Source organism: Tenrec ecaudatus, unplaced genomic scaffold (genome assembly GCF_050624435.1).
Source record: "Tenrec ecaudatus isolate mTenEca1 unplaced genomic scaffold, mTenEca1.hap1 Scaffold_1541, whole genome shotgun sequence".
In the NCBI taxonomy this organism is placed as follows: domain Eukaryota; kingdom Metazoa; phylum Chordata; class Mammalia; order Afrosoricida; family Tenrecidae; genus Tenrec; species Tenrec ecaudatus.
In genome coordinates, this window is record NW_027458033.1 from 107,213 (window position 1) to 130,027 (window position 22,815).

Sequence of the window (22,815 nt, forward strand, 5' to 3'; positions counted from 1 at the left end):
CTTGGGCTTAGGGGGCTGGGGCTTAGGGGGCTGGGGCTGGGTTTGGGTGCTGGGGCTCAGGGGGCTGGGGCTTAGGGGGCTGGGTCTTACTGGGCTGGGGCTGAGGCTTAGGGCTCTGGGGCTGGGGTTTAGGCTTAGGCTTAGGGGGCTGGGGCTGGGATTAGGTTTAGTCTTAATGGGCTGGGGTTGGGGTTTAGGTTTAGGCTTAGGGGGCTGGGGTTGGGGCTTAGGCTTAGACTTACAGAGCTGGGGTAGGGGCTTAGGCTTAGGGAGCTGGGGCTGAGGCTTAGGGGGCTGGGCATGAGACTGGGGCTGGGGCTTAGGTTAGGGTCCTGGGGCTGGGACTGGGGCTTGGGTTTAGGAGGCTGGGTCTGGGTCTTAGGGGCCTGGGGCTTAGGGGGCTGGGGCTGGGTCTTAGGGTGCTGTGGCTTAGGGGGCAGGGGCTGGGGCTTTGTTGGCTGGGGATTAGGGGGCTGGGGCTTAGGGGGCTGGGGCCTAGTAGGCTGGGGCTGTGTATTTGTGTGCTGGGGCTTAGAGAGCTGGGGCTTAGGGAGCTGTGGCTGTGGCTAAGGGGGCTGGGGCTTAGGGGGCTGGGTCTTAGTGGGCTGGGGCTTAGGTTTAGGGAGCTGGGGCTGAGGCTTAGGCGGCTTGGGCTGGGTGTGAGGCTTAGGGGGCTGGGCCTGAGACTGGGGCTGGGGCTTAGGTTAGGGGGCTGGGGCTGGGGCTGGGGCTTGGGTTTAGGAGGCTGGGGCTGGGGCTGGGGCTGAGACTTAGGGGGCTGGGGCTGGGGTTGAGGTTAGGGAGATGATGTTGGGGCTTAGGTTTAGGCTTAGGGGGCTGGGGCTGAGGCTTAGGTGTCTGGTGCTGGGGCAGAGGCTTAGGGGCCTGGTTTGAGGCTGGGGCTTAGGACTATGGGGCTGGGGCGGGGGCGGGGTCTTAGGCTTAGGGGGCTGGGGTTGGGGCTGGGGCAGGGTCTAAGGCTTAGGGGGCTGGTGCTGAGGCAGAGGCTTAGGGGGCTGGGTTGGGGCTGGGGCTTAGGATTAGGGGGCTGGGGCGGGGCCTTGGCCTCAGGTTTAGGGGGCTGGGGCTGGAGCTGAGGCAGTTAGGGGGCTGGGGATGGGCCTGGGGCTTAGGGTGCTGGGGCTTAGGGGGCTGGGGCTGGGGCTTAGGGAGCTGAGGTTAGGGTGCTTGGGCTGGGGCTGGGCCTTAGGCTTACAGGGCTGGGGCTGTGGCTGAGGCTTAGGGGTGGGGGCTGGGACTGAGGCAGTTAGGGGGCTGGGGCTGGGGTTTAGGCTTAGGTTTAGGGGGCTGGGCCTTAGGCTTAGGGCGCTGGGGCTGGGACTGGGGCTGGAGCTTAGGGCACTGGGGCTGGGGCTTAGGGTGCTTGGTCTTAGGGGCCTGGGGCTTAGGGGGCTGGGGCTGGGTCTTAGGGTGCTGGGGCTTAGGGGGCTGGGGCTTAGGTGGCTGGGGCTTAGGGGGCAGGGGCTGGGGCTTTGTTGGCTGGGGATTAGGTGGCTGGGGCTTAGGGGGCTGGGGCCTAGTGGGCGTGGGCTGTGTATTTGTGTGCTGGGGCTTAGAGGGCTGGGGCTTAGGGAGCTGTGGCTGTGGCTAAGGGGGCTGGGGCTTAGGGAGCTGGGTCTTAGTGGGCTGGGGCTGAGGCTTAGGGCTCTGGGGCTGGGGTTTAGGTTTAGGCTTAGGGGGCTGGGGCTGGGATTAGGTTTAGTCTTAGTGGGCTGCGGCTCAGGCTTAGGTTTAGTTTTAGGGGGCTGGGGTTGGGGCTTAGGTTTAGGGAGCTGGGGCAGAGGCTTAGGGGGCTGGGTTGGGGCTGGGGCTTATGATTAGGGGCTGGGGCTGGGCAGGGTCTGAGGCTTAGGGGGCTGGGGCTGGAGCTGAGGCGGTTAGGGGGCTGGGGATGGGCCTGGGGATTAGGGGACTGGGGATGGGGCTTAGGGAGCTGAGGCTTAGGGTGCTCAGGCTGGGGCTGGGCCTTAGGTTTAAAGGGCTGGGGCTGGGGCTGAGGCTTAGGGGTTTGGGCCTGGGATTTAGGCTTAGGCTTAGTGGGCTGGGGCTGTGGCTTAGAGGGCTGGGTCTTAGTGGGCTGTGGCTTAGGGGGCTTGGTCTTAGTGGGCTGGGGCTGAGGCTTTGGGCACTGGGGCTGGGGTTTAGGTTTAGGCTTAGTGGGCTGGGGCTGAGGCTTAGGGGGCTTTGGCTGGGGCTGAGACTTAGGGGGCTGGGCCTGAGACCGGGTCTGGGGCTTAGGTTAGGGGTCTGGGGCTGGGGCTGGGGCTTGGGTTTAGGAAGCTGGGGCTGGTGCTGGGGCTTAGGCTTAGGGGGCTGGGGCTGGGGTTGAGGTTAGGAAGATGACACTGGGGTTAGGTTTAGGCTTAGGGGGATGGGCCTGGGGCTGGGTTTTAGGCTTAGGCTTAGGGTCTGGGGCTGAGGTTAGGGGGCTGGCACTGTGACAGAGACTTAGGGGGCTGGGTTCGGGCTGGGGCTTATTATTAGGGGGCTGGTGCGGGGGCTGTGTAGTAGACTTAGGGGGCTGGGGCTGGAACTGGGGCAGGGTCTGAGGCTTAGGGGGCTGGGGCTGGAACTGAGGCGGTTAGGGGGCTGGGGATGGGCCTGGGGATTAGGGGACTTGGGATTTGGCTTAGGAAACTGAGGCTTAGGGTGCTCAGGCTGGGGCTGGGCCTTAGGCTTACAGGGCTGGGGCTGGGGCTGAGGCTTAGGGGTTTAGGCCTGGGATTTAGGCTTAGGCTTAGTGGGCTGGGGCTGGGGCTTAGGGGGCTGGGTCTTAGTGGGCTGGGGCTTAGGGGGCTGGGGCTGGTTTTGGGTGCTGGGGCTTAGGGGGCTGGGGCTTAGGGGGCTTGGGCTGGTGCTGAGGCTTAGGGGGGTGGCCTGAGACTGGGGCTTAGGTTAGGGGTCTGGGGTGGGGCTGGGGCTTGGGTTTAGAAGGCTGGGGCTAGGGATGGGGCTTAGGCTTAGGGGGCTGGTGCTGGGGCTGAGGCTTAGAGGGCTGGGGCTTAGGGGACTGTGGCTCTGGTTAAGGGGGCTGGGGCTTAGGGGGCTGGGACTTAGTGGGCTGGGGATTAGGGGGCTGGGGCTGGGTTTGGGTGCTGGGGCTTAGGGGGCTGGGGCTTAGGGGACTGAGTCTTAGTGGGCTGGGGCTGAGGCTTTGGGCGCTGGGGCTGGGGTTTACGTTTAAGCTTAGTGGACTGGGGCTGGGATTAGGTTTAGTCTTAATGGGCTGGGGCTCGGGTTTAGGCTTAGGCTTAGGGGGCTGGGGTAGGGGCTGAGGCTTAGGGGGCTGGGCCTGAGACTGGGGCTGGGGCTTAGGTTAGGGGTCTGGGGCTGGGGCTGGGGCTTAGGCTTAGGGGGCTGGGGCTGTGGCTCAGGCTTATGGGGCTGTGGCTTTGGCTGAGGCTTAGGGGGCTGGGGCTGGGGCTAGGGCGGTTGGGGGACTGGGGCTGGGGCTGAGGTGTTTAAGGGGCTGGGGCTGGGGCTGAGGGCGTTAGGGGGCTGGGGCTGAGGCGTTTAGGGGGCTGGGGCTGAGGCGGTTAAAGTGCTGGGGCTGGGGCTTAGAGAGCTGGTGCTGGGGTTTAGGGGTCTTGGGCTGGGGCTTAGGGGCCTGGGGCTGGGTCTTTGGAGGCTGGGGCTGGTCCTTAGGGGGCTGGGGCTCAGGCTTAAGGGGCTGTGGTTTAGGGGGATGTGGCAGGGTCTTAGGGGGCTGGGGCTGGGGCTTAGGGGGCTGGGGCTTAGGGGGCTGGGGCTGAGGTTTGGGCGCTGGGGCTGGGGTTTATGTTTACGCTTAGTGGACTGGGGCTGGGATTAGGTTTAATCTTAGTGGGCTGGGGCTCAGGCTTAGGCATAGGTTTAGGGTGCTGTGGTTGGGGCTGAGGTTTAGGGGGCTGGGCCTGAGACTGGGGCTGGGGCTTAAGTTAGGGGTCTGGGGCTGGGGCTGGGGCTTGGGTTTAGGAAGTTGGGGCTGGTGCTGGGGCTTAGGCTTAGGGGGCTGGTGTTGGGGCTCAGGCTTATGGGGCTGTGGCTGTGGCTGAGGCTTAGGGGGCTGGGGCTGGGGTTGAGGTTAGGGGGATGATGTTGGGGCTTAGGTTTAGGCTTAGGGGGCTGGGCCTGTAGCTGGGTTTTAGGCTTAGGCTTAGGGGGCTGGGTTGGGGCTGGGGCTTATGATTAGGGGCTGGTTCGGGGGCTGGGTCGTAGATTTAGGGGGCTGGGGCTTGGGCTGGGGCAGGGTCTGAGGCTTAGGGGGCTGGAGCTGGAGCTGAGGCGGTTAGGGGGCTGGGGATGGGCCTGGGGATTAGGGGACTGGGGATGGGGCTTAGGGAGCTGAGGCTTAGGGTGCTCAGGCTGGGGCTGGGATTTAGGCTTACAGGGCTGGGGCTGGTACTGAGGCTTAGGGGTTTGGGCCTGGGATTTAGGCTTAGGCTTAGTGGGCTGGGGCTGGGGCTTAGGGGGCTGGGTCTTAGTGGGCTGGGGCTTAGGGGACTGGGGCTTAGTGGGCTGGGGCTGAGGCTTTGGGCACTGGGGCTGGGGTTTAGGTTTAGGCTTAGTGGGCTGGGGCTGGGATTAGGTTTAGTCTCAGTGGGCTGGGGCTCAGGTTTAGTCTTAGGCTTAGGGGACTGGGGTTGGGGCTTAGGTTTAGGGAGCTGGGGTTGAGGCTTACGGGGCTTGGGCTGGGGCTGAGGCTTAGGGGGCTGGGCCTGAGACTGGGGCTGGGGCTTAGGTTAGGGGTCTGGGGCTGGGGCTGGGGCTTGGGTTTAGGAAGCTGGTGCTGGTGCTGGGGCTTAGGCTTAGGGGGCTGGGGCTGGGGCTGAGGCTTAGGGGGCTGGGGCTGGGGTTGAGGTTAGGAAGATGACACTGGGGCTTAGGTTTAGGTTTAGGGGGATGGGCCTGGGGCTGGGCTTTAGGTTTAGGCTTAGGGGGCTGGGGCTGAGGTTAGGGGGCTGGCACTGTGACAGAGGCTTAGGGGGCTGGGTTGGGGCTGGGGCTTATGATTAGGGGGCTGGTGCGGGGGCTGGGTAGTAGACTTAGGGGGCTGGGGCTGGACCTGGGGCAGGGTCTGAGGCTTAGGGGGCTGGGGCTGGAGCTGAGGCAGTTAGGGGGCTGGGGATGGGCCTGGGGCTTAGGGGGCTGGGGCTGGGGCTTAGGGAGCTGAGGCTTAGGATTCTCAGGCTGGGGCTGGGCCTTAGGCTTAGTGGGCTGGGGCTCGGGCTGGGCCTTAGGCTTGGAGGCTGGGGCTGTGTCTGGGGCAGGGGCTGAGGTTTAGGGGGCCGGGGCTGGGGTGGAGGCGGTTAGGGGGCTGGGGCTGGGGTGATGCTTAGGGGGCTGTGGCTGGGGCAGTGGCTTAGGCTTAGGGGGCTGGGTTTGGGGTTTAGGATTAGGCTTAGGGGGCTGGGGCTGGGCCTGAGGCTTAGGGGGTTGGGGCTGGGGTTGAGGTTAGGGGGATGACACTGGGGCTTAGGTTAGGCTTAGGGGGCTGGGCCTGGTGCTGGGGTTTAGGCTTAGGCTTAGGGGGCTGTGGCTGAGGCTTAGGGTGCTGGTGCTGGGGTAGAGGCTTAGGGTGCTGGGTTGGGGCTGGGTCTTATGATTAGGGGGTTGGGGCGGGGGCTGGGTCTTAGGCTTAGGGGGCAGGGGCTGGGGCAGGTTCTGAGGCTTAGGGGCCTGGGGCTGGAGCTGAGGCTGTTAGGGGGCTGGGGATTGGCCTGGGGTTTATGAGGCTGGGGCTTAAAGGGCTGGGGCTAGGGCTTAGGGAGCTGAGGCTTAGGGTGCTCGGGCTGGGGCTGGGCCTTAGGCTTACAGGGCTGGGGATGGGGCTGAAGCTTAGGGGTTTGGGGCTGGGACATAGGCGGATAGGGAGCTGGGGCTGGGGTTTAGGCTTAGGCTTAGTGGGCTGGGGCTGGGGCTTAGGCTTAGGCTTAGTGGGCTGGGGCTGGGGCTTAGGCTTAGGGGCCTGGGGCTGGGCCTTAGGCTTAGGGGGCTGGGGCTGGTGTTGGGGCTTAGGCTTGGGGGCTGGGGCTGGGTCCGGGGCAGGGGCTGAGGTTTAGGGGGCTGGGGCTGGGTGATGCTTAGGGGGCTGTGGCTGGGGCAGGGGCTTAGTCTTAGGGGCCTGGGTTTGTGGCTTAGGCTTAGGATAAGGGGACTGGGGTTGAGCCATAGGGGGCTGGTGCTGGGGCTGAGGCTTAGGGGGTTGGGGCTGGGGCTGAGGCGGTAAGGGGCCTGGGACTGGGGGTTAGGCTTAGGGTTCTGGGGCTGGGCGTAGGCTTAGGGGGTTGGGGCTGGGGCTTAGGCTTAGGCTTAGGGGACTGTGGCTGAGCCTTAGGCTTAGGGGGCTGGGGCTGGGCCTTAGGCTTAGGGTTCTGGGGCTGGGGCTGGGCCTTAGGCTTGGAGGCTGGGGCTGTGTCTGGGGCAGGGGATGAGGTTTAGGGGGCCGAGGCTGGGGCGGAGGCGGTTAGGGGGCTGGGGCTGGGGTGATGCTTAGGGGGCTGTGGCTGGGGCAGGGGCTTAGGCTTCGGGGGCTGGGTTTGGGGTTTAGGCTTAGGATAAGGGAGCTGGGGCTGAGGCATAGGGGGCTGGTGCTGGGGCTGAGGCTTAGGGGGTTGGGGCTGGGGCTGAGGCGTTAAGGGGTCTGGGACTGGGGGTGAGTCTTAGGGTTCTGGGCCTGGGCTTAGGCTAAGGGGGTTGGAGCTGGGGCTTAGGGGGCTGGGTCTTAGTGGGCTGGGTCTTAGTGGGCTGGGGCTGAGGCTTTGGGCACTGGGGCTAGGGTTTAGGCTTAGGCTTAGGGGGCTGCGGCTGGGGCTGGGGCAGGGGCTGAGGTTTAGGGGGCTGGGGCTGGGGCAGAGGGGTTTAGGGGGCTGGGGCTGGGGTGATGCTTAGGGGGCTGCAGGTGGAGCTTAGGCTTAGGTTTAGGGGGCTTGGGCTGGGGTTTAGGCTTAGGCTTAGGGGTTTGGGGTTGGGTCTTAGGCTTAGGATAAGGGGGCTGGGGCTGAGGCATAGGGGTCTGGTGCTGGGGCTGAAGCTTAAGGGGTTGGGGCTGGGACTGGGGCTTAGGCTTAGGGGGCTGGGGCTGGGTCTTAGGGTGCTTGGGCTTAGGGGGCTGGGGCTTAGGTAGCTGGGGCTTAGGGGGCAGGGGCTGGGGTTTTGGGGGCTGGGGATTAGGGGGATGGGGCTTAGGGGGCTGGGTCTTAGGGGGCTGTAGCTGGGTATTTGTGTGCTGGTGCTTAGAGGGCTGGGGCTTAGGGGGCTGTGGCTGTGGCTAAGATGGCTGGGGCTTAGGGGGCTGGGGCTTAGGGGGCTGGGGCTTAGGGGGCTGGGGCTGGGTTTGGGTGCTGGGGCTTAGGGGGCTGGGCCTTAGTGGGCTGGGGCTGAGGCTTAGGGCGCTGGGCTGGGGTTTAGGCTTAGGCTTAGGGGGCGGGGGCTGGGATTATGTTTAGTCTTAATGGGCTGGGGCTGGGGTTTAGGCTTAGGCTTAGGGGGCTGGGTTTGGGGCTTAGGCTTAGACTTACAGAGCTTGGGTAGGGGCTTAGGCTTAGGGAGCTGGGGCTGAGGCTAAGGGGGCTTGGGCTGGGGCTGAGGCTTAGGTTAGGGGTCTGGGGCTGGGACTGGGGCTTGGATTTAGGAGGCTGGGGCTAGGGCTGGGGCTTAGGCTTAGGGTGCTGGGGCTGAGGCTTTGGGGGCTGGGGTTGAGGTTAGGGGGCTGACGTTGGGGCTTAGGTTTAGGCTTAGGGTGCTGGGCCTGTGGCTGGGGTTTAGGCTAAGGCTTAGGGGGCTGTGGCTGAGGCTTAGGGGTCTGGCCCTGGGGCAGAGGCTTAGGGGGCTGGGTTGGGGCTGGGGCTTAGGCTTAGGCCTAGGGGGCTGGGCTTTAGGCTTAGGGGGCTGGGGCTGGGGCTGGGGTTGGGGCTTAGGGGACTGGAGCTGGGGCTTAGGGCACTGGGGCTGGGGCTTAGGGTGCTTGGTCTTAGGGGCTGGGTCTTAGGGCGCTGGGGCTGGGTCTTAGGGTGCTGGGTCTTAGGGGGCTGGGGCTTAGGTGGCTGGGGCTTAGGGGGCAGGGGCTGGGGCTTTCTGGGCTGGGGATTAGGGGCCTGGGGCTTAGGGGGCTGGGGCCTAGTGGGCTGGGGCTGGGTATTTGTGTGCTGGGGCTTAGAGGGCTGGGGCTTAGGGGACTGTGGCTGTGGCTAAGGGGGCTGGGGCTTAGGGGGCTGGGCCTTAGTGGGCTGGGGATTAGGGGGCTGGGCTGGGTTTGGGTGCTGGGGCTTAGGGGGCTGGGTCTTAGTGGGCTGGGGCTGAGGCTTAGGGCACTGGTGCTGGTGTCTAGGCTTAGGCTTAGTGGGCTGGGCCTGGGATTAGGTTTAGTCTTAGTGGGCTGGGGCTTAGGTTTAGGCTTAGGGGGCTGGGGTTGGGGCTTAGGCTTAGGCTTATGGAGCTGGGGTTGCGGCTTAGCCTTAGGGAGCTGGGGCTGAGGCTTAGGGGCCTTTGGCTGGTGCTGAGGCTTAGGGGGGTGGCCTGAGACTGGGGCTTAGGTTAGGGGTCTGGGCTGGGGCTGGGGTTTGGGTTTAGTAGGCTGGGGCTGGGGATGGGGCTTAGGCTTAGGGGGCTGGGGCTGGGGCTGAGGCTTAGAGGGCTGGGCCTTAGGGGACTGTGGCTGTGGTTAAGGGGGCTGGGGCTTAGGGGGCTGGGACTTAGTGGGCTGGGGATTTGGGGGCTGGGGCTGGGTTTGGGTGCTGGGGCTTAGGGGGCTGGGGCTTAGGGGACTGGATCTTAGTGGGCTGGGGCTGAGGCTTTGGGCACTGGGGCTGGGGTTTACATTTAAGCTTAGTGGACTGGGGCTGGGATTAGGTTTAGTCTTAGTGGGCTGGGGCTCAGGCTTAGGCTTAGGCTTAGGGGGCTGGGGTTGGGGCTGAGGCTTAGGGGGCTGGGCCTGAGACTGGGGCTGGGGCTTAGGTTAGGGGTCTGGGGCTGGGGCTGGGGCTTGGGTTTAGGAAGTTGGGCCTGGGGCAGTGGCTCAGGCTTAGGGGGCTGTGGCTGTGGCTGAGGCTTAGGGGGCTGGGGTTGGGGCTAGGGCGGTTGGGGGACTGGGGCAGGGGCTGAGGTGTTTAGGGGGCTGGGGCTGGGGCTGAGGGCGTTAGGGGGCTGGGGCTGAGGCGTTTAGGGGGCTGGGGCTGAGGCGGTTAAAGTGCTGGGGCTGGGGCTTAGAGGGCTGGTGCTGGGGTTTAGGGGTCTTGGGCTGGGGCTTAGGGGCCTGGGGCTGGGTCTTTGGAGGCTGGGGCTGGTCCTTAGGGGGCTGGGGCTGAGGCTTAAGGGGCTGTGGTTTAGGGGGATGTGGCAGGGTCTTAGGGGGCTGGGGCTGGGGCTTTGGGCGCTGGGGCTGGGGTTTATGTTTATGCTTAGTGGACTGGGGCTGGGATTAGGTTTAGTCTTAGTGGGCTGGGGCTCGGGCTTAGGCTTAGGCTTAGGCTTAGGGGGCTGGGGTTGGGACTGAGGTTTAGGGGGCTGGGCCTGAGACTGGGGCTGGGGCTTAGGTTAGGCGTCTGGGGCTGGGGCTGGGGCTTGGGTTTAGGAAGTTGGGGCTGGTGCTGGGGCTTAGGCTTAGGGGGCTGGGGCTGAGGCTTAGGGGGCTGGGGCTGGGAAGAAGGCGGTTAGGGGGCTGGGGCTGGGTTGATGCTTAGGGGGCTGTGGCTGGGGCAGGGGTTTAGGCTTAGGGGGCTGGGTTTGGGGCTTAGGCTTAGGATAAGGGGGCTGGGGCTGAGGCATAGGGGGCTGCTGCTGGGGCTGAGGCTTAGTGGGTTTGTGCTGGGGCTGAGGCTTTATGGGGGCTGGGACTGGGGGTGAGGCTTAGGGTTCTGGGGCTGGGCTTAGGCTAAGGGGGTTGGGGCTGGGGCTTAGGCTTAGGTTTAGGGGACTGGGGCTGGGCCTTAGGCTTAAGGGGCTGGGGCTGGGTCAGAGGCTTAGGCTTAGGGCGCTGGGTCTGGGGCTGGGGCTTATGCTTAGGGGGCTGGGGCTGGGCCTTAGGCTTAGGGGGCTGGGTCTGGATCAGGGGCTTAGGCTTAGGGGGCTGGGGCTCGGGCTGGGGCTTATGCTTATGGGCCTGGGGCTGGGGCTGGGTCTTAGGCTTGGGGGCTGGGGCTGGGGCGGGGGCCCTGGCTGTGGCTTAGGGGGCTGGGGCTGGGCCTTAGGCTTAGGGTGCTGGGGCTGGGGCAGGGGCTGAGGTTTAGGGGGCTGGTGCTGGGGCGGAGGCGGTTAGCGGGTTGGGGTTGGGGTGATGCTTATGCGGCTGCGGGTGGAGCTTAGGCTTAGGTTTAGGGGGCTTGGGCTGGGGTTTAGGCTTAGGGTTAGGGTGTTGGGGTTGGGGCTTAGGCTTAGGGGGCTGGGGCTTGGGCTGGGGCTTAAGCTTAGGAGGCTGGGGCTGGGGTTGGGTTTGAGGCTTAGGGGGCTGGGGCTGGGTCTTAGGCTTAGGCTTAGGGGGCTGGGCCTTAGGCTTAGTGTGCTGGGGCTGTGGCTGGGTGTGGGGCTGGGCCTTAGGGTGCTGGGTCTTAGGGGGCTGGGGCTTAGGGGGCTGGGTCTGGGTCTTAGGGTGTTGGGTATTAGGCGGCTGGGCTTAGGTGGCTGGGGCTTAGGGGGCAGGGGATGGGGCTTTGGGGGCTTGGGATTAGGGGGCTGTGCCTTAGGGGACTGGGGCTTAGGGGGCTGGGGCTGGGGCTTAGTGGGCTGGGGCTTAGGGGGCTGGGGCTTATGGGGCTCGGGCTGGGTTTGGGTGCTGGGGCTTAGGTGGCTGGGGCTTAGGGGACTGGGTCTTAATGGGCTGGGGCTGAGGCTTAGGGCGCTGGGGCTGGGGTCTAGACTTAGGATTAGGGGGCTGGGTTGGGGCTTGAGTTTAGGATTAGGGATTTGGAGCTGGGACTGAGGCGGTTAGGGGGCTAGGGCTGGGGTTTAGGCTTAGGGTTCTGGGGCTGGGGCTTAGGCTTAGTCTTAGTGGGCTGGGACTGGGGCTTAGGCTTAGGCTTAGGGGCTGGGGCTGGGCCTTAGGCTTAGGGGGCCGGTGCTGGGGCTGCGGTTTAGGCTTGGGGGCTGGGGCTGGGTCTGGGGCAGGGGCTGAGGTTTAGGGGGCTGGAGCTGGGGCGGAGGCAGTTAGGGGGCTGGGGCTGTGGTGATGCTTAGGGGGCTGGGGCTGGAGCTTAGGCTTAGGTTTAGGGGGCTTGGGCTGGGGATTAGGCTTTGGATAAAGGGGCTCTGGCTGAGGCATAGGGGGCTGGTGCTGGGGCTGAGGCTTAGGGGGTTGGGGCTGGGACTGAGGCGGTAAGGGGGCTGGGACTGGGGGTGAGGCTTAGGGTTCTGGGGCTGGCCTTAGACTTAGGCTTAGGGGGTTGGGGCTGGGGTTTAGGCTTAGTTTTAGGGGACTGGAGTTGGGCCTTAGGCTTAGGGGGCTGGGGCTGGGCCTTAGGCTTAGGGGGCTGGGGCTTGGACTGGGTCTTAGGCTGGGGGCTGGCGCTGGGGCGGGGGCCGGGGCTGAGGCTTAGTGGGCTGGGGCTTAGGCTTAGGCTTAGGCAGTTGAGGCTGGGGCTTAAGTTTAGGCTTAGGGGGCTGGGTTGGGGCTTGGGTTTAGGATTAGGGGTTTGGGGCTGGGGCTGGATCTTAGGCTTGGGGGCTGGTGCTGGGGCTGGGGCCTGGTCTGAGGCTTAGGGGGCTGGGGCTGGGGCTGAGGCTTAGGGGGCTGGGGCTTGGGCTGAGGCTTAGGGGGTTGGGGCTGGGGCTGAGGCGGTTAGGGGCCTGGGGCTGGGGGTGAGGCTCAGGGTTCTGGGGCTGGGCTTAGGCTTAGGCTTAGGGGGCTGGGGCTGGGCCTTAGTTTAGGGGGCTGGGGCTGGGGCTGGGGCTTAGCCTTAGGTTTAGGGGGCTGGGCCTTAGGCTTAGTGGGCTGGGGCTGGGGCTCAGGCTTAGGCTTAGGGGGCTGGGCTTTAGGCTTAGGGGGCTGGGGCTGGGGTTGGGGCTTAGGGGACTGGGGCTGGGGCTTAGGCTTAGGGGGCTGGGGCTGGGGCTGGGGCTTAGGCTTGGGGGCTGGGGCTGGGGCTGGGGCAGGGGCTGAGGTTTAGGGGGCTGGGGCTGGGGCTTAGGCTTAGGTTTAGGCAGCTAGGGCTGGGGCTTAAGTTTAGGCTTAGGGGGCTGGGTTGGGGCTTGGCCTTAGGATTAGGGGTTTGGGGCTGGGGCTTAGGGTTAGGGGGCTGGGGCTGAGACTTAGGGGGCTGGGGCTGGGGCTTAGGGGGTTTGGGCTGGGGCTGAGGCTTAGGGGGCTGGGGCTGGTGCCGAGGCTGTTAGGAGGCTGGGGCTGGGGCTTAGGGGACTAGGGCTGGGTCTTAGGGGGTTGGGGCTAGGGCTTCAGGGGCTGAGGCTGGGGCTTAGGGGGCTGGGGCTGGGGCTTAGAGGGCTGGGGTTTAGGGGGCTGGGTTTGGTCTTAGTGGGCTGGGTCTTATGAGGCTGGGGCTTAGGGGTCTTGGCCTTAGGGGTCTGGGGCTGGGCTTAGGGGCTGGGGCTTGGGGGACTGTGGCTGGGGATAGGGGGCTGAGGCTTAGGGGGCTGGGGCTTCGGGTGCTGGGGCAGGGGCTGGGGCTTAGGCTTAGGGTGCTGGTGCTTATACTTAGGAGGCTGGCCCTGGGGCTTAGGAGGTTTGGGCTTGGGCTTAGGGGGCTGTTGCTGGGCCTTATGGGGCTGTACCTTGGGCTTAGGGTGCTGGAGCTGGGGCTTAGGGGGCTTGGGCTTAGGGGGCTGGGGCTGGGGCTTAGGATGTTAGGGGTCTGGGGCTTGGGGTTGGGACTGCGGTTTACGGGGCTGGGGCTTATGGGGTGGGGCTTAGTGGGCTGAGGCTTAGGGGGCTGGGGCTTGGGCTGAGGCTTAGGGGGTTGGGGCTGGGGCCGGAGCTTAGGCTTGGGGGCTGGGGTTGGGGCTGGGGCTTAGGCTTAGGGGGCTGGGGCTGGGGCTTAGGCTTAGGGGGCTGGGGCTGGGGCTGGGGCTGAGGCGATTAGGTCGACAGGGGCTGGGGCTGAGGCTTAGGGGACTGGGGCTGTGTCGTAGGCTTAGGGGGCTGGGGCTCTTAGGGTAATGGGGCTGGGGCTCAGGTGGTTAGGGTGCTGGGGCTGGAGCAGAGGCTGTTAGGGGGCTGGGGCTGGGGCTGAGGCGGTAAGGGGGCTGGGGCTGAGGTGGTTAGGGCACTGGGGCTGAGGCGGTTAGGGTGCTGGAGCTGGAGCTTAGGGGGCTATGGCTGGGCTTAGGGGGCTGGGTCTGGGGCTAGGGTGCTGGGGCTTAGGGGGCTGGGTTGAGGCTTAGGGGGCTGGGGCTGAGGCTTAGGGGGCTGGTGAAGGGGCTGGGGTTTAGGCTTAGTGTGCTGGGGATTAGGCTTAGGGGGCTGGGCCTTGGGCTGGGGCGTAGGCTTAGGGGGCTGAGGCTGGGGCTTAGGTTTAGGTTTAGGGGCCTGGGTTTGGGGCTTAGGCTTAGGCGTAGGGGTCTGGTTCTGAGGCTTAGGGTGCTGGGGCTGGGGCGGAGGCTTAGTGGGCTGGGACTAGGGCTGAGGCTGTTAGGGTGATGGGGTTGGGGCTGAGGTGGTTAGGGGGCTGGGGCTTGTGCTGAGGCGGTTTAGGGGAATGGGCTCTGGCTGAAACGGTTAGGGGGCTGGGGCTGGGGATTAGAGGGCTTGGGCTGGGGCTTAGGGGGTTTGGGCTTGGGCTTAGGGGGCTGGGCCTTAGGGTGCTGGGGCTGGGCCTTAGGGTGCTGGGGCTGGGGCTTAGGGCACTGGGGCTGGGACTTAGGGGACTTCGCTTAGGGGGCTGGGGCTTAGGCTTAGGTTTAGGGGGCTGGGGCTGAGGCTTAGGCTTAGGTTTAGTGTGCTGAGGCTGGGCCTTAGGCTTATGGGTCTGGTTCTGGGGTAGGGCTTAGGTTTAGGGGGCTGGGGCAGGGGCTAGGGCGCTGGGGCTGAGGCTTAGGGGGCTGGGGATGGGGCTGAGGCTTTTAGGGGGCGGAGGCTGGGGCTTAGAGGGCTGGGGCTGGGGCTTTGGGGCTTGGGCTGGGACTTAGGGGACTGGGAATGGGTCTTAGGGGGCTGTAGTTGGGGCTTAGGGGGCTGGGGTTTAGGGGGCTGTGGGAGGGTCTTAGGGGGCTGGGGCTGGAGCTTAGAGGGCTGGGGCTGAGGGGGCTGGGTCTGGGGCTTAGGGGGCTGGGGCTGGAGCTTAGAGGGCTGGGGCTGTGGGGGCTGGGTCTGGGGCTTAGGGGGCTGAACCTTAGGGGGCTGGTCATTAGGGGCTGGAGCTCAGGCTTAGGGGACTGGGGCTAGGGGCTGGGGCTGGGGCTTAGGGTGCTGAGGCTGGGGCTTAGGGGGCTGAGGTTTATGGGGCTGGGGCTGGGGATTAGGGGGCTGGGGATTAAGGGGCTGGGGCTGGGCATTAGGGGGCTGGGGCTTCTGGGGCTGGGGCTGGGACTTAGGGGTATAGGGCTTGGGGGGCTGCGGCTGGGGCTTAGGGGGCTGGGGTTGATGGTGGGGTTTAGGCTTAGGGTGCCCGGGCTTAGGCTTAGGGGGCTGGGGCAGTGGCTGGGGCTTAGGCTTAGGGGGCTGGGGCTGGGGCTTAGGGGGCAGGGCCTGGGGTTGGGGATTAGGCTTAGGGGCCTGGGGCTGGGGCTGGGGCTTAGGGGCTGGGACTGGGGTATAGGTGGCTGGGGCTTAGGGGGCTGAGGCTTAGGGGGCTGGGCCAGGGGCTTAGAGGGCTGGGGCTGGGGCTGGGGTTTAGGCTTAGGGTGCTGGGGCTTAGGCTTAGGGGCCTGGGCCTGGGGCTGGGGCATAGGCTTTGGGGACTGTGGCTGGGTCTGAGGCTTAGGGTTAGGGGGCTGGGGCTGGGGCTGAGGCTTAGGGTTACGGGGCTGGTGCTGAGGCAGTTAGGGGGCTGGGGCTGTTTTTGAGGCTTAGGGGTCTGGGGATGGTTCTTAGGATTAGGCTTAGGGGGCTGGGGCTGGGGCTTAGGCTTAGATTTAGGGGGCTGGGGCTGAGGCTTAGGATTAGGTTTAGGGTGCTGAGGCTGGGCCTTAGGCTTATGGGTCTGGTTCTGGGGTAGGGCTTAGGCTTAGGGGGCTGGGGCTGGGGCTAGGGCGCTTGGGCTGAGGCTTAGGGGGCTGGGGCTGGGGCTGAGGCTTTTAGGGGCCGGGGGCTGGGGCTTAGGGGGCTGGGGCTAGGGCTTAGGTGGCTTGTGCTGGGGCTTAGGGGACTGGGGCTGGGTCTTAGGGGGCTGGGGCTTAGAGTGCTGGGGTTTAGGGGGCTGTGGGAGGGTCTTAGGGGGCTGGGGTTGGAGCTTAGAAGGCTGGGGCTTAGGGGCCTGGGGCTGGAGCTTAGAGGGCTGGGGCTGAGGGAGCTGGGTCTGGGTCTTAGGGGGCTGGGGCTTAGCGGGCAGGGGCTTAGGGGGCTGGGGCTTAGGGGGCCGAACCTTAGGGGCCTGGGCCTTAGGGGCTGGAGATGGGGCTTAGGGGACTGGGGCTAGGGGTAGGGGCTGGGGCTGGGGTTTAGGGGGCTGGGGTTGGGGCTTAGGGGGCTGAGGCTTATGGGGCTGGGGCTGGGGCTTAGAGGGCTGGGGATTAAGGGGCTGGGGCTGGGCATTAGGGGGCTGGGGCTTTGGGGGCTGGGGGTGGGACTTAGGGGTATAGGGCTTGGGGGCTGTGACTGGGGCTGAGGCTTAGGGGGCTGGGGCTGGGGGTGGGGCATAGGCTTAGGGGGCTGGGCCTGGGGCTGGGGCTTAGGTTTAGGGGGCTGGGGCAGTGGCTGGGGCTTAGGCTTAGGGGGCTGGGTCTGGGGCTTAGGGGGCAGGGCCTGGGGTTGGGGATTAGGCTTAGGGGCCTGGGGCTGGGGCTGGGGCTTAGGGGCTGGGACTGGGGTATAGGTGGCTGGGGATTAGGGGGCTGAGGCTTAGGGGGCTGGGCCAGGGGCTTAGAGGGCTGGGGCTGGGGTTTAGGCTTAGGGTGCTGGGGCTTAGGCTTAGGGGGCTGGGCCTGGGGCTGGGGCATAGGCTTTGGGGACTGGGGCTGGGTCTGAGGCTTAGGGTTAGGGGGCTGGGGCTGGGGCTGAGGCTTAGGGTTAGGGGGCTGGTGCTGAGGCGGTTAGGGGGCTGGGGCTGTTTTTGAGGTTTAGGGGTCTGGGGATGGTTCTTAGGATTAGGCTTAGGGGGCTGGGGCTGAGGCTTAGGTTTAGGTTTAGGGTGCTGAGGCTGGGCCTTAGGCTTATGGGTCTGGTTCTGGGGTAGGGCTTAGTTTTAGGGGGCTGGGGCTGGGGCTAGGGCGCTTGGGCTGAGGCTTAGGGGGCTGGCGCTGGGGCTGAGGCTTTTAGGGGGCTGTGGGAGGGTCTTAGGGGGCTGGGGCTAGGGCTTAGGGGGCTTGTGCTGGGGCTTAGGGGACTGGGGCTGGGTCTTAGGGGGCTGGGGCTGGGGCTTATGGTGCTGGGGTTTAGGGGGCTGTGGGAGGGTCTTAGGGGGCTGGGGCTGGAGCTTAGAAGGCTGGGTCTTAGGGGGCTGGGGCTGGAGCTTAGAGGGCTGGGGCTGAGGGAGCTGGGTCTGGGTCTTAGGGGCTGGGGCTTAGCGGGCAGGGGCTTAGGGGGCTGGGGCTTAGGGGGCTGAACCTTAGGGGCCTGGGCCTTAGGGGCTGGAGATGGGGCTTAGGGGACTGGGGCAAGGGGTAGGGGCTGGGGCTGGGGTTTAGGGGGCTGGGGCTGGGGCTTAGGGGGCTGAGGCTTATGGGGCTGGGGCTTAGAGGGCTGGGAATTAAGGGGCTGGGGCTGGGCATTAGGGGGCTGGGGCTTTGGGGGCTGGGGCTGGGACTTAGGGGTATAGGGCTTGGGGGGCTGTGGCTGGGGCTGAGGCTTAGGGGGCTGGGGCTGGGGGTGGGGCTTAGGCTTAGGGGCCTGCGCCTGGGGCTGGGGCTTAGGTTTAGGGGGCTGGGGCAGTGGCTGGGGCTTAGGCTTAAGGGGCTGGGGCTTTGGCTGGGGCTTAGGTTTATGGGGCTGGGGCTGGGGCTGAGGCTTATGGGGCTGGGGCTGGGGCTGAGGCAGTTGGGGGCAGGGGCGGGGGCTGAGGCTTAGGTGGCTGGTGCTGGGCTTAGGTTTAGGCTTAGGGGGCTTGTGCTGGAGCTTAATTTTAGGCTTAGGGGGCTGAATTTGGGGTTTAGGCTTAGGCTTAGGCTTAGGGGGTTGGTTCTGAGGCTTAGGGGGCTGGGGTTGGGGCAGAGGCTTAGGGGGCTGGGGCTGGGGCTGAGGCTGTTAGGGTGATGGGGTTGGGGCTGAGGTAGTTAGGGGGTTGGGGCTGGGGCTGAGGTGGTCAGGGGGCTGGGGCTGCGGCTGAGGCGGTTATGGGGAATTTGCTCTGGCTGAAAAAGTTATGGGGCTGGGGCTGAGGCCTTTGGGGGCTGGGGCTGGGGATTAGGGGACTGGGGCTTGGGCTTGGGGGGCTTGGGCTGGGGCTTTGGGGGCTGGAGCTGGGCCTTAGGTGGCTGGGGCTGGGGCTTAGGGGCTGGGGCTTAGGGGGCTGGGGCTTATGGAGCTGGGGCTTAGGGGGCTGGGGTTTAGGGGGCTGGGGCTGGGGCTGAGGCGGTTAGTGGGCTGGGGCTGGGGCTTAGGGGCTGAGGCGTTTAGGGGGCGGGGGCTGGTAGTTAGGCTTAGGCTTAGAGACCTGGGGCTGGAGCTTAGTTTTAGGCTTGGGGGCTGGGTTTGGGGCTTAGGCTTAGGCTTAAGGGGCTGGTTCTGAGGCATAGGGGGCTGAGGCTGGTGTGGAGGCTTAGGGGGCTTGGGCTGGGGCTGAGGCTTAGGGGGCTGGGGCTGGGGCTTAGGCTAAGGGGGCTGGGGCTGGGGCTGAGGATTAGGGGGTTGGGACTCAGGCTGAGGTGGTTAAGGGGCTGGGGCTGGGGTTGAGGCTTTGAGATCTAGGGATGATACTTAGGTTTAGGCTTAGGGGGCTGGGGCTGGTGCTTAGTTTTAGGCTTAGGCGGCTGGGACTGTGTCTTAGGAAGCTGGATCTTTGGGGGCTGGGGCTTAGGGGGCTGGGCTTAGGGGGCTGGGGCTGGGGCTTAGCGGGCTAGGGCTTAGGCGGCTGGGGGTGGGGCTTAGGGGGCTGGGGCTTAGGGGCATGAGGGTGGGTCTTAGGGGGTTGGGTCTTAGGTGGCTGGGATTGAGGCTTAGGGGGCTGGGGCTGGGGTTTAGGCTTAGGCTTAGGGGGCTGGGGCTGGGGCTTAGGTTTAGGCTTAGTGGGCTGTTGCTGAGGCTTAGTGAGCTGGGGCTGGGGCTAGACTTAGGGGGCTGGGCCTGAGGCTGGGACTGGGGTTTAGGTTAGGGATCTGGTGCTGGGGCTGGGGCTTAGGTTTAGGGGGCTGGGGCTGGGGCTTTGGCTTAGGGGGCTGGGCTGGCTCTGAGGCTTAGGGGGTTGGGGCTGGGGTTGAGGTTAGGGGGCTGGGGCTGGGGCTTAGGTTTAGGCTTAGGGGGCTGGGCCTGAGGCTGGGGCTTAGGCTTAGGCTTAGGGGGCTGTGGCTGAGGCTTAGGGGGCTGGCACTGGGGCAGAGGCTTAGGGGACTGGAACTGGGTCAGAGGCTTAGGGAGCTGGGTTGGGGCTGGGGCTTAGGATTAGGGGGCTGGTGCTGGGGCTGGGTCTTAGGCTTAGGGGGCTGTGGCTGGGTGTGGGGCTAAGGCTTAGGGGGCTGGGGCTGGGTTTGATGCTTAGGGGGCTGCGGCTGGAGATTAGGCTTAGTTTTAGGGGGCTGGGGCTGTGGTTTAGGCTTAGGCTTAGGGGGCTGGGGTTGGGGCTTAGGCTTAGGCTTAGGGAGCTGGGGCTTAGGCTTAGGAGGCTGAGGCTGCGGCTGAGGCTTAGGGTTTTGAGGCTGGGGCTGAGGTGGTTAGTGGTCTGGGGCTGGGGCTTAGGCTTAGGCTTAGGTGGCTGGGGCTGGGGCTTAGGCTTGGGGGGCTGGGGCTGGGGCTGGGGCTTAGGGGGCTGGGGCTGGGCCTGAGGCTTAGGGTGTTGGGGATGGGGCTGAGGCGGTAAGGGGACTGGGGCTGGGGTTGAGGCTTAGGGGTCTGGGGATGGTTCTTAAGTTTAGGCTTAGGGGTCTGGGCCTGGTGCTTAGTTTTAGTCTTAGGCGGCTGGGGCTGTGTCTTAGGAAGCTGGGACTTTGGGGGCTGGGGCTTAGGGGGCTGGGGCTGGGGCTTAGGGGGCTGGGGCTTAGGGTGCTGGGGGTTGGGCTTAGGGGGCTGGGGTTTAGGGGCATGAGGCTGGGTTTAAGGGGGTTGGGTCTTAGGTGGCTGGGATTGAGGCTTAGGGGTCTGGGTTTGGGGTTAAGGTTTAGGCTTAGGGGGCTGGGGCTGGGGCTTAGGTTTAGGCTTAGTGGGCTGGTGCTGAGGCTTAGTGAGCTGGGGCTGGGGCTAGACTTAGGGGGCTGGGCCTGAGGCTGGGGCTGGGGTTTTGGTTAGGGATCTGGTGCTGGGGCTGGGGCTTAGGTTTAGGGGGCTGGTGCTGGTGCTGGGGCTTTGGCTTAGGGGGCTGGGCTGGGGCTGAGGCTTAGGGGGCTGGGGCTGGGGTTGAGGGCAGGGGGCTGGGGCTGGGGCTTAGGCTTAGGCTTAGGGGACTGGGCTTGGGGCTGGGGCTTAGGCTTAGGGGGCTGGGGCTGCGGCTGAGGCTTAGGGTGTTGGGGCTGGGGCTGAGGCGGTTAGTGGTCTGGGGCTGGGGCTTAGGCTTAGGCTTAGGTGGCTGGGGCTGGGGCTTAGGCTTAGGGGGCTGAGGCTGGGGCTGGGGCTTAGGCTTAGGGGGCTGGGGCTGGGCCTGAGGCTTAGGGTGTTGGGGATGGGGCTGAGGCGGTAAGGGGGCTGGGGCTGGGGTTGAGGCTTAGGGGTCTGGGGATGGTTCTTAAGTTTAGGCTTAGGGGGTTGGGCTGGTGCTTAGTTTTAGGCTTAGGCGGCTGGGGCTGTGTCTTAGGAAGCTGGGATTTTGGGGGCTGGGGCTTAGGGGGCTGGTGCTGGGGCTTAGGGGGCTGGGGCTTAGGGTGCTGGGGGTGGGGCTTAGGGGGCTGGGGCTTAGGGGCATGAGGCTGGGTCTAAGGGGGTTGGGTCTTAGGTGGCTGGGATTGAGGCTTAGGGGTCTGGCGTTGGGGTTTAGGTTTAGGCTTAGGGGGCTGGGGCTGGGGCTTAGGTTTAGGCTTAGTGGGCTGGTGCTGAGGCTTAGTGAGCTGGGGCTGGGGCTAGACTTAGGGGGCTGGGCCTGAGGCTGGGGCTGGGCTTTTGGTTAGGGATCTGGTGCTGGGGCTGGGCTAAGGTTTAGGGGGCTGTTGCTGGTGCTGGGGCTTTGGCTTAGGGGGCTGGGCTGGGGCTGAGGCTTAGGGGGCTGGAGCTGGGGTTGAGGTTAGGGGGCTGGGGCTGGGGCTTAGGCTTAGGCTTAGGGGGCTGGGGCTGGGGCTTAGGCTTAGGGGGCTGGGGCTGAGGCTTAGGAGGCTGGCGCTGGGGCAGAGGCTTAGGGGGCTTTGTTGGGGCTGGGGCTTAAGATTAGGGGGCTGGAGCTCGGGCTGGGTCTTAGGCTTAGGGGGCTGGGGCTGGGGCTGGGGCTAAGGCTTAGGGGGCTGGGGCTGGGGCTGACGAGTTTAGGGGCCTGGGTGCGGGTTGATGTTTAGGGGGCTGTGGCTGGAGCTTAGCCTTAGTTTTATGGGGCTGGGGCTGTGGTTTAGGCTTAGGCTTAGGGGGCTGGGGTTGGGGCTTAGGCTTAGGCTTAGGGGGCTGGGGCTGATTCATAGGGGGCTGGGGCTGGGGCTGATTCATAGGGGGCTGGGGCTGGGGCTGCGGCTTTGTGGGATGGGCTAGGGCTGAGGTGGTTATGGGGCTGAGGCTGGGGCTTGGGGGGCTGGGGCTGGGCCTGAGGCTTAGGTGGCTGGGGCTTAGGGGGCTGGGGCTGGTGCTTAGGGGGCTGAGGCTTAGGGGGCTGGGGCTAGGGCTTAGGGAGCTGAGGCTTAGGGGGCTTGGGCTGGGGCTGGGATTTAGGCTTAGGGGTCTGGGGCTTAACGTTAGGATGCTGGGCCTGGGACTGGGGCTTAGGCTTATGGGTCTGGGGCTGGGGCTGGGGCTTAGGCTTAGGGGGCTGGAACTGGGGCTGGGGCTTAGGCTTAGGGGCCTGAGGCTGCGGCTGAGGCTTAGGTTGTTGGGGCTGGGGCTGAGGCGGTTAGGGGTCTGGGGCTGGGGCTTAGGCTTAGGGGGCTGGGGCTGGGGCTTAGGCTTAGGGGGCTGGGGCTGGGGCTGGGGCTTAGGCTTAGGGGGCTTGGGCTGGGCCTGAGGCTTAGGGTGTTGGAGATGGGGATGAGGCGGTAAGGGGGATGGGGCTGGGGTTGAGGCTTAGGTGTCTGGGGATGGTTCTTAGGTTTAGGCATAGGGGGCTGGGGCTGGTGCTTAGTTTTAGACTTAGGCGGCTGGGGCTGTGTCTTAGGAAGCTGGGACTTTGGGGGCTGGGGCTTAAGGGGCTGGGGCTTAGGGGGCTGGTCTTAGGGTGCTGGGGCTGGGGCTTAGGGGGCTGGGGCTTAGGGGCATGAGGCTGGGTTTAAGGGGGTTGGGTCTTAGGTGGCTGGGATTGAAGCTTAGGAGACTGGGTCTGTGGTTTAGGCTTAGGCTTAGGGGGCTGGGGCTGGGGCTTAGGTTTAGGATTAGGCTTAGGGGCTGGGCCTGGGGCTGGGGCTTAGACTTAGGCTTAGGGAGCTGTGGCTGAGGCTTAGGGGGCTGGTGCTGGGGCAGAGGCTTAGGGGGCTGGCGCTGGGGCAGAGGCTTAGGGGGCTGGGTTGGGGCTGGGGCTTAGGATTAGGGGGCTGGGGCTGGGGCTGGGTTTTAGGCTTAGGGAGTTGGGGCTGGGGCTGGGCCTGGGGCTAAGGCTTAGGGGGCTGAGGCTGGGGCTGAGGCGTTTAGGGTTCTGGGGCTGGGGTTGATGCTTAGGGGGCTGCGGCTGGAGCTTAAGCTTAGTTTTAGGGGGCTGGGGCTGTGGTTTAGGCTTAGGCTTAGAGGGCTGGGGCTGAGTCATAGGGGGCTGGGGCTGGGGCTGAGGCTTAGGGGGCTGGGGCTGGGGCTGGGGCTTAGGCTAAGGGGGCTGGGGCTGGGCCTGAGGATTAGGGGGTTGGGACTCGGGCTGAGGTGGTTAGGTGGCTGGGGCTGGGGTTTAGGCTTAGGGGCCTGGGGCTGGTGCTTACTTTTAGGCTTAGGCGGCTGGGACTGTGTCTTAGGAAGCTGGGACATTGGGGGCTGGGGCTTAAGGGGCTGGGGCTTAGGGGGCTGGGCTTAGGGTGCTGGGGCTGGGGCTTAGGGGGATGGGGCTTAGGGGCATGAGGCTGGGTCTTAGGGGGTTGGGTCTTAGGTGGCTGGGATTGAAGCTTAGGGGGCTGGGGCTGTGGTTTAGGCTTAGGCTTAGGGGGCTGGGGCTGGGGCTTAGGTTTAGGCTTAGGCTTAGGGGCTGGGCCAGGGGCTGGGGCTTAGACTTAGGCTTAGGGAGCTGTGGCTGAGGCTTAGGGGGCTGGTGCTGGGGCAGAGGCTTAGGGGGCTGGCGCTGGGGCAGAGGCTTAGGGGGCTGGGTTGGGGCTGGGGCTTAGGATTAGGGGGCTGGGGCTGGGGCTGGGTCTTAGGCTTAGGGAGCTGGAGCTGGGGCTGGGGCTAAGGCTTAGGGGGCTGAGGCTGGGGCTGAGGCGTTTAGGGTTCTGGGGCTGGGGTTGATGCTTAGGGGGCTGTGGCTGGAGCTTAGGCTTAGTTTTATGGGGCTGGGGCTGTGGTTTAGGCTTAGGCTTAGGGGGCTGGGG

At 65.3% G+C, this 22,815-nt stretch overlaps 1 pseudogene; it reads right to left on the bottom strand.

The window, feature by feature from the left end:
- Positions 1 to 22,261, bottom strand: part of LOC142436119 (uncharacterized) — a 116,118-nt pseudogene extending 93,857 nt beyond the window's left edge.
- Positions 22,262 to 22,815: the final 554 nt, after the last annotated feature.